A 9,897-nucleotide genomic window follows, 5' to 3' on the forward strand; every position below is an offset into this window, starting at 1 on the left:
AGTCTGACTTGGAACTTCTAATCACTCCATTATAAGCTGTAAGGACTCTGTCTCACTTCTAGGCCATCTCTATAAAGTAGTGTTAAAAGTGGAAGACATTAATGAGGAAGGAAAAAAAAGGCCAGCACCCACCACCAAATGACTTCACTGATTCTGTCTAGGTCCCTTCCGCAACCAAGGCTAGAGTCCCCCAGTGTGTTTTTCAATTTCCCAGGGCCAGGATTTGAACCACAGTCAGCCCATATGAAAACCAGCTCCCTAACTGCTAGGCCATGGGACCAGCCCAAATTTCTTTTAATTTTTAAGAAAATATTTCTCAGTCCAGCCACTATGGCATGGAGGGTAACACGAGGCCTACAAAATTGGAAGCCATATGGCAGCCCATAGCTTAGGATTCCCAGATTGGCTTGAAAACACAACAGGTGCCCAGAATCCTAAGGAGCTGGAGGGCTGGGGAAAAGGGATTGCCCTTTAGGAGACTGTCAATGATGCGCCTCTCTTTCTCTCCTGCATATACACATACTATTCCTTAAAAGATAAAATAAAATAAAATAAAAATAAAATAAATATTTTCACAGGCAATAATAGATTAGTTCTCTAATGATTTTCCTTTTTGTTCCTTCCATACATTCCTAAGACCCCTATTTAAACAATGCAAACTAAAACAAGTAAGTTCAACACGGTTAGATAACCTCAAATGCAGAGGCCTTTGCCTTAGCCTAATAAGCCTGGGAGGATGTGAACCTTGGGTGGGATCTGCAGAAGACTGAAAGAAGACAGAAAGACAGAAAAGTGAAGGTCTGGCAGGCCAGGCCAGGGCAGACCAGGCATCTCTGATGGAGATCACAGAGACACTGAGAAGTTCTGTAGTTCTGTTCTTTTTTATTTTCTTTTTTGGAGAGTTTTTTGCGATAGGGCACGTGGGCTCATCACAAAGACAGAGAAAGAGACAGAAAGTGAGTGAGAAATCCCCCCCCATGGGGGATGGCCATGCTGCAATCCCTTCTCCTCCATTCTCCTCTAGGTATTTTGGGCAGGTACACACACATGACCAGTGTGAGTTTAAACCACTGAGTCCGGGACTCGAACCATAGTCGACTACCTGGAATTCCAGTAACACAGCCATTATAGCAACTGCTGGTCCCATGTAGTTATTTATTTTATAGGGATAGGAAAGTCAGGTATTATCTATTACCGACTGCAGCTGTCAAGTATCTTGCTTCTCCTGGTTCTAAACAAGCCTCTCCTGGTTTTCTCTGGTGGTTACTCAGCTTTCTTTAATCTGCACGGTACTTTCTTATTTCTAACTGTGTCCATAGTTCTTATTTCTACTTTATTTTTTCAATATGCACTGGCCCGCAGTGCTACAGAAGATTATGCCTTCTTTAGAGCTGTCGTTTGCCCTGCAGTGTTAGGGTCTTATCTTTAAAGGTTCCTGCTTAGATCTGGCAGCTCCCTGCAATCAAACCTAGTAATGATACTTCCCCAGCATCATTCTGATCATATACCATGTTGGTATAATTCAGCCTAGAGTCCCTCAAGATTTAAGGGGAAAAAAACTGGGCTATATGGTCATTAGGGAGCTGGCAACTTTGTCAGGGACAAACTAACTCATAAATCTCAAATGTAATGCTGAGTGAAAGAAGTTAAACAGACATGAAAAGTACATTTAATACATTGTTCCATTTTTCATATAGTTTGAAAACAGGTCAAAATCCATCTATGGTGTTAAAAGTCAAGACATAATTTCTTGGGGAAATGGTTCTTGTTCTGGTAATAGTATGGTTACAAAACTGTACTCCCTTTGTAAAACTTCATCAAGTTGTACACACATGATTTGAGAGCACTTTTCTGTATGTTACACTAAACATCAAAAGGTTTACATTTAGTTTTTTAAAAAAAGTAATACAACTGTTCTATGTATCATAGAGTCTCTCTGAATAGCAACAGCACCATCAGCAACACTTTTCAGCATCTCTCCTCTTTCCCAATCAGTTTATCAACCTGTCAAAGTCACTGACTGACTAGGAATGGCTCAACTGATGGCTTCCTCCTTGCCTCCTTCTGAAAAGACAATGGAAACTACCGATACAAACTATCTTATCTTCCCACAAGGTGATGTTGCAGCTTGGCACTGTCTCTCATCTTCTCAGACTTAACACTCCTATTAACCATTACACTCCTATTAACCACCCTCTCAGGATTTTAAACATACTCCAGCTTCTCCCATCTGATACCCTGACTTTCCTTCTACTTCACTGGATCATTTCAAGCCCTTCAAATTCAATACATAAAAATGTTGAAATTTTTTAATTTGCAAGAGACACATGCACTTACCAGAAATAGAGAGACAAAGTGAGAAAGCAATCCCCTCCATAGGGGATGTTCATGACACAATCCTTCCTACTCCATTTTCCCTCTCAGGATTTTGAGCACGCATGCACATGCACCGGGGTCTTTATCCAGCACTAGTCCGGGACTTAAATTGCACAATTAGCCATGTGGGATCCATCTAACCACCACATTATCAGGTGGCTCAGAACCTTGAATTTTACCACTATCTGTCTCACTGCCTCTTCGGTCCTTTTCCATCATGGTAAAAGGCACCATGATGCAAACCTAATGCCTTTAGAGCCAGCAGGGAGCATGTAGGTTAGGGCAGTTGAATCCCACATGGCCAACTCCACAATCTGAGTCCAAGATCTGGCACCTCGAGAATCATATCCAGCGCATATGTATACTGCCCAAAATCCCAAGAGGAAAATTAAGGAGAAAAGACTATGGCATGGCCCATAGAGTGATTTCTCACTTTCGCCCTCCCTGCCAGGAGTACATACGCCCTATAGCAAACTGAAACAACAAACCTAATGCCTTCTTTTCCTCACCTGTCTAATCAGACAAAGATTAATTCCATGTACAAAACATTATCTCAAATTCATTCACTTCTCATCTTCACTGCTGCACCCTTAATCCAGGCCATAATCGACTACTACCTTATTAAAGAAATGGCATTCTAGCTAATCATGTCTTCCAACAGCTAAAGTTATTGGATTACATTAGCTTCTAAGTAAAACCTTTTGGTAGTTTCTGAATACCTTTAAAATTCTCATTTCGGGGACCAGCAATGGTGTAATGGTTACCGCAGTTCGAGTTCCAGACTCAGCGGCTTAAAACTCGCACCAGGCACATGTGCACACTGCCCAAAAAAAAAAAAAAAATCCCATTTTGTGCTTTTCTTCTGGTCCCCTTCTTTTTTTTTTTTTTTTTTTTTGAGAGGTTTTTGCTATAGTGCATGTGCGCTCACCAGAAAGACAGAAAGAGACAGAAATAGAAAGCGAGAAATCACCCCCCTAGAGATGATGGCCACGCAGTAATCCTTTCTCTTCCATTCTCCTGTCTGGATCATGGACACATGCACGCACATGCACCCAGCGTGAGTTTAAGCTACCAAGTCTGGGACTAGAACCACTGTCAACTACGTGGGAGTCCAGCGACATAGCCATTACGCCAACTGCTGGTCCCAGACTCCTACTCTTTTATAGGCTCTAGATAGGCTCTCCTCTCTGTTCCTAAACAATCCAAATTTATTCCTACCTTGGAACTTTTAACTGGCTGCTCCTTCAATCCAAGATATGCTTCCTCCCTTCAAGGGACTAGCTCCTTATCCTTTTACCTCCACTTCAGACAGCAGAGGAGGTCTTCCTGCCACACTTTTGATTCTTTTACAGTACACACGACTGTGCATTTCTTTCCTCACTACAATGTCAGTAGTAATACTCAGGAGAAGAAATTTATTCAACAATTATTTAAGCCCCTTCTATGAGTTAGGCAAAGGAGGCAGTGTTCCTGCTCTTCACGGACCTGTAAGTCACAAATAGGCCTAAAAAGTGACAGAGCCAGGACACATCCAGGCCTGACTCTGAAGAGTCTGTCCTCTTAACCATCCAACTATTTGCCACTCCAGCATCAGGACACTGTGAGAGGGAGGTTAAGGGAGGCAGCAGTATACTTTTAGCTACAAGCTCACCAGAGAGACAATGAAAGAGGAAAAGTCAAAATCATCAAACCCCCCACCCCCAGGGGATTGGCCAGCCACAACCCATTCTCCTCCATTTTCCTCTCAAGATTTTGGTGACCTAAGCACACAGGACTGGCATGTTTTTCAAATCGATTGGTCCAGGACTTGAACCACAGAGTTCTACTTTGTGAGATCCTAATGCCTTAATCACCATGCCACCAACTGCTGGTAGCAATATACTTAATATTTGTTTGTGTGCTAATGGAAGCTTGAGGTTGAGAGAGGGTAAGTAATCTATCCACAGGAGCACAGATGGACATTTGAGATTAAACACATTCATGAGCAAAGGCACAAAAATGCTAAAGTACCACAGCCAAGGAACAAAGAATCCAGTTTTACCAGGAAAGGCAAAGAAGAAATACTAGAAATTAGGCTGGAAAAGCACATTAAAGTCAGTGTGATGGTATTAGTCAGTCATTCAACAAATATTTACTCAACACCAACTATGTGCCAGAAACATAGCTAAACTCTAAGACAAACAAGGCTGACCACCAAATTCTAAGATATTAGTCTATTTGGAGAGACAACTAAAAGAAAAATTATAGTCCAGGAGGATATGTGTTACAGTGGGGCCAAGCAGAGTGCTATCAGAACAGAGATGACACCCAACAAAACAAGTAGTATTAAGGAAAAGCTTCTCAGTTAATGATGTCTAGGCTGAGGTTATAGTGTTTAGTAGAAAAAGTGGGACTTTCAAGTAGATAGTCTAAAACGGCAAGGCAATAATGAATGACCAGCTCAGGAGAACCTCTGTACTTACTGTTTCAAGGAACTTGAAACTTTATTCTGAAGGTCTTTTAAGTTAGGCTCATCTTTTAGAAATCTCATTTAAGCTGCAATAGGAAGAACGGACTGGAGTATAGAGACCAAAAACAGATAAAGCGCTTAAAGGCAGAAGAGAGGATTTTATGTAAAAGTGAAAATGACTGAAAGAGAACCAATGCCAGACTTAAGAGAGCTAAACTTAAGTATTTGCAATAGACGTATTTGACAAACAACTGTCGTCCAAAGCACACAAACACTTAAGGCAGAAGAAAATCAACCTAACTAAAAAAAGGGGCCACAGACTGTAACAGACACCTCACCAAAGATACAGATGGTAAACAGCATAGGTGAACATGCATTTATTATCTTCATGAGATAAATGCAAATTAAAAATAGCAAAATACCACCACGCCTACAAAAATGGCCAAAATTTAAGAACACTAACACCAAATGATGGTGAGCACATGAAGAGGAACGCGTTCACTGTTCCTGAGAAGGCAAAATGGCAGTTTGCAGTGTCTGGCAGTGTCTTACAAAACTAGCCATGCTTTTCTAATATGGTCCAGCAATCATGTGTCTTCGTAGTCACCCAAAAGAACTGGAAAAATATGTCCAAACAAAAAACCTGAATTGGATGTTTAAAATAATTTTACTCATAATTGCCAAAACAAGAAAGCAACCAAGATGTCTTCAAGTAGATGAATGGATAAACTGGGTACATCTAAACAGTATTATTTATTCAGCCCTAAAAAGAAAACGAGCCATTAAGTCATGAAGAGATATGGATGAAACTTCATTGTTACTATTAGTGAAAAAAATGCCAATCTGAAAAGGGTATAACTATATGATTCCAACTACATGAGATACTGGAAAAGGCAAAACTACAGAAACAATAAAAGGATGATAGGTTGGGCGTAAAAGAATGGAGCACAGATAATTTTTAGGGCAATGAAACTATTCCTTCATAAATTTTTGTATGCAATTATTATTTTTAAAAATGTTTATATTATGTTTTTTTGCTATAGGGCACATGTGCTCACCAGAGACAGAGGGAGAGAGAGACATACAAAAGCAAGTTGCCAGATCTGGGACTCGAACCACAGTCTGCCATATGGGAGCTTAATGCCCTAACCATCACATCACCTGCTGGCCCAATGTAATTATAATTTGTCCAAACCCAAAAATGTATGACACCAAGAGTGAACCCTAGCAAACTGAACTTCAGATAAGTCAATGTATTTATTACCAGTTTTAGTAAATGTACCACTGCAATGGGGGATGTTGATAATGGGGGAGGTTATATATTTGTAGCAGCTGGGGCTATTTTGGAAATCTCTGTACCTTCCACCTAATTTTGCTGTATACTTATAGCTACTCTTTGGGGGGGGGGGAGAAACACTGCACAAGAGAATAAATAAGTCTACAATTCAGCAAGGAAAGAGTTGAGTGTCATCAGTATATAGGTAGCAGTAAGTCAGAAACAAACATGTATGAGTGCTAGGTACTGATGATAAAGGAATAAAAACGACAATCTTGGCCCTTATGCAGATGTTCTAATCATTACAGCCACAAAAATTAAGCCATCATAAGAAATACTGCTATTTGGGACCAGTAGATGGCATAATGATTACGTGGCTAGACTCCCACATAATTGACCATGGTTTGGGTCCTGGACCAAGTGGCTTAAACTCACCCTGGGCACATGTGTATGTATGCCCAAAATACCAAGAGAATGGAGAAGGGATTGCCATGTGACCATCCCCCCTGGGGAGGTGATTTCTTGCTTTCATCTCTCTTTGGCCAGCACACGCACTCTTGGCAAAAATCTCTCTCTAAAAAAAGGAAGATGGTCTGTGGCCTGGTGGTTAAGGGAGCAGGACCCTACACAGCCAACTGTGGTTCCAATCCCAGCCCCAACAGCTTGAAGAATATGCCGTGCGTGCGTGTGTGTGTGTGTGTGTGTGTGTGTGTGTGTGTGTACGTGCACCTTCCCCATATCTGGACAAGACACAGATGGGAACCAGCAGTTAGCGTAATGGCTATGTCACTGGATTCCCATGTAGTCAACCGTGGTTCACGTCCCGGACCCAGTGGCTTAAAACTCACGCCAGGTGCGTGTGCATGCGTGCCCAAGATCCCGAGAGAATGGAGGAGAAGGGATTGTGGTGTGACCATCCCCTCTGGGGGGTGATTTCTCGCTTTCTGTCTCTCTGTCTGTCTCTGTCTGTCTGGCGAGCGCACGCGCCCTGTAGCGAAAACCTCTCCAAAAAAGACACAGAAATGGAGAATGGACTGTAGCATGACCATGCCCTATTGGGAAGTGGTTCCTTGTTCTCAAGTGTGCTCTCTCTTCTCTCTCTCCACCTATGCCCTCTAGCAAATGGAAAAAAAGAAAAGAAAAAAATATTGCTATTTAAAAGACTACTGGGGCAGCAGATGGTATGGTTAAGAAGTCTGGATACTGCTCGGCCAACTGCACAGCTGGAATCCCGATACAGCAGCTTGAATAAAACTCCAGGGGCATGTGTGTGTGGGTGCCCAAAATCCTGAGAGGAGACTGGAGAAGAGACTGAGGCATGACCATCTCTCCCCTAGGGGATGATGTTCACTTTCTCTCTGTCTCAGGGGAACGCTGGTGCTTTCTAGCAAAACTTAAATCCGCCCCCTCCCCACCCCACCCCACCCCGAAAAAAAAAGGAAAAACAAACTACCATTAAAGGTATGTATGGTAAAGAGGAAAATTTCAACCCCAGGTTGTTTTTTGGACGCGATAAAGGAGAAGCTCTGAAGTTCTCATTTATTGCTGAAAGTGAGTTCTGTACCAAAAATATCCAGAATTTAAACGTGTAACAAGGTGCATATAGAAATTTCATAATTATAATTTTAAAAGTGTGTAATAGATCTCTTCAAGCAAAGAGCTTCAAGCTTTAAAAATTTGAATCAACTGCTTTAAAATACAATTTAAGGGGCCAAAAAGTGACTTAAGTGGTTAAGGCACTCCCACACTGCTAACCATGGTTCAAGTCCCAGACCTAGCGGCTTTCTCTCTCTCTCTGGTGAGCACATACGCCCCATAGCAAATTAAAATAATAATAAAATTAAATAATTATGTTTAAAAAGTATAATTTAAGCAGTCACCTAAAATTTTAGTTACTGAACTTACTTTAACCTCCTTATGTAAAATTAATTATGATTATTTTGAACTTAATCATAATATTAGATATTAAGAGATTATTACTCTATAGCAATTTGTATATAAATTTCCCAAAGTTTAGAGAGAACAAGTGTTAAAATGCAATTTGAACAGAATTATCTATACTGTATTGTAAAATATTAATTGTTATTAAGGTATGCTGGAAAGATGCCAAGAATGGTCATTTAAGCCAATTCTAATATTATATCTAAAGAAAACTTAAGGGAGAAAATCCTGGATAGGATTGCAAATAATATCTCAGATTACAAAGATTGCATCTTTACTTAAATTTCCAGAATGAACAATTAAACAATTTGTGTCTCAACAGTCACAAAGTTCTTTAACAGCTAATCAAAACGCTCTCTACCATAATTTAAGTCAATACCTCCCTGACAAAATTATCAGGCCATTCCATTTGTCACTACTTTGCTTCCTAATAACTTCTTTAAAGAGAGAGATGGTGAAACCACAGATATCTAACATTCAATTAAAAGAGACTCACTGTTCCACTTTTCTAAGTTTGATATTAGGTAATGCAAGTCCTTGATGATCCATAAAATCTAACATTGGTAAACGGATACCTCATTTTAATCACCTTACATTTTATTTTTAGAGATTTTTGCTACAGAAGCATGCGCTCCCCCCACCAGAGACAGAAAACGAGACATCTACCCCCTCCCCAGGAGGAATGGCCACACCCCAAATACCTCAATCTCTTCTCCATTCTCTTCTTGGGATTTTGGGCATAAGCGCACAAGTACCCAGCTAAAGTTTAAAACCGCTGGATCCAGGACTCCAACTTCAGTTGGCCACGTGGGAATCCAGCACCTTCAACAGTTCGCCAGCCTGCTAGCCCCCAATTTGACTTTTTAAATTGCCACACAATATCTATCCAAACAAATCCCCTATCATATAAACTTATGAAACGACTTCATCTTAAAAGTCTGTCAAAAACTGTATCTCTTTTCCTTTTCAGCAACAAAACGAACTGACAGAAGAATCCAGCTCTGACGATTTACACGATTTCACAAATTCTCACCTGTGCACTTCCAATATATCCATTAGCAAAAAATAACCTCGTAAGATTAAACAGCAGCAACCTTAGCAATAGCATTTAACTGAGCACTTACTGTGGGCTTGCTAGTGCTCTGAGCCTTTCCACCTTTAATCATCTCATCAATTCTCTGAACAATGCTTGAGGTAGGTACTGTATTACACCCATTGTAAAGATAACGAAAATGAAGCACAAAAGCTTTAAGTATTTTGCCCACGGCCACAAACCAGCGGGGCAGGATTGGAACCACAGCAAGCAGTATGACTTCAGAGTCCATGCTTCCAACATTAAACTGCTGAAAAGAGTTAACAATTTACCCTTGACAGCCACTTATCAAGTAATGGTAAATGTTCAACTGCCAGGAACGGGCACTATCCTATACGGAGGTTCTGCGACTTTGACAAATCGGCCACACACAAGTGAATTTTCTGAGCACACAAACTAGACTTTCCTGAGCAAACAAATTCTACATCTTTCCAGGAACAGGCAGTCGGCAAAGAAACACCTACGCATCGCAGTGGCCCAGTTTACCCACGTTCCTAAGTTATCTATCGCCGAGAGTCAGGAAAAGATCCCAAACCACTGGGCAAATGAAGCTTAGGAAAACCGAGGTTGCTAATCAAAAGCTAGCGCTTCCCTGGCAAGCCGTTCACGCGCCCTCCTCTCTAACGACATAAACAAGGGAGGAGCTGCATTCTTCCCACTGCACAATGAATACTCGGGCTGGAGCCAGAGGCTAACGCAGCACCATCCGGCCGGCAGCTGCCGGGTTGGGGGGTCGGGGTCGGGGGCAGGCAGCGCAGGCCC

General features: G+C 41.3%; 1 protein-coding gene across 6 annotated transcripts in view; it reads right to left on the reverse strand.

Moving 5' to 3' along the window:
* The window catches only part of SIAH1 (siah E3 ubiquitin protein ligase 1), a 43,843-nt gene that overhangs the window by 18,552 nt on the left and 15,394 nt on the right, over positions 1 to 9,897 (reverse strand). Inside the window, exon 1 of one of the 6 annotated variants that reach the window (XM_006155245.3) lies at positions 9,167 to 9,839. The exons of 3 other annotated variants lie outside the window; for them this stretch is intronic. The gene's annotated coding sequence lies outside the window, so the exon portion shown is untranslated. 2 more of the 6 variants (XM_006155244.3, XM_006155246.3) reach the window with 2 other exon arrangements.

This window comes from Tupaia chinensis, unplaced genomic scaffold (assembly GCF_000334495.1).
Source record: "Tupaia chinensis unplaced genomic scaffold, TupChi_1.0 Scaffold000439_1, whole genome shotgun sequence".
Lineage (NCBI taxonomy): Eukaryota > Metazoa > Chordata > Mammalia > Scandentia > Tupaiidae > Tupaia > Tupaia belangeri.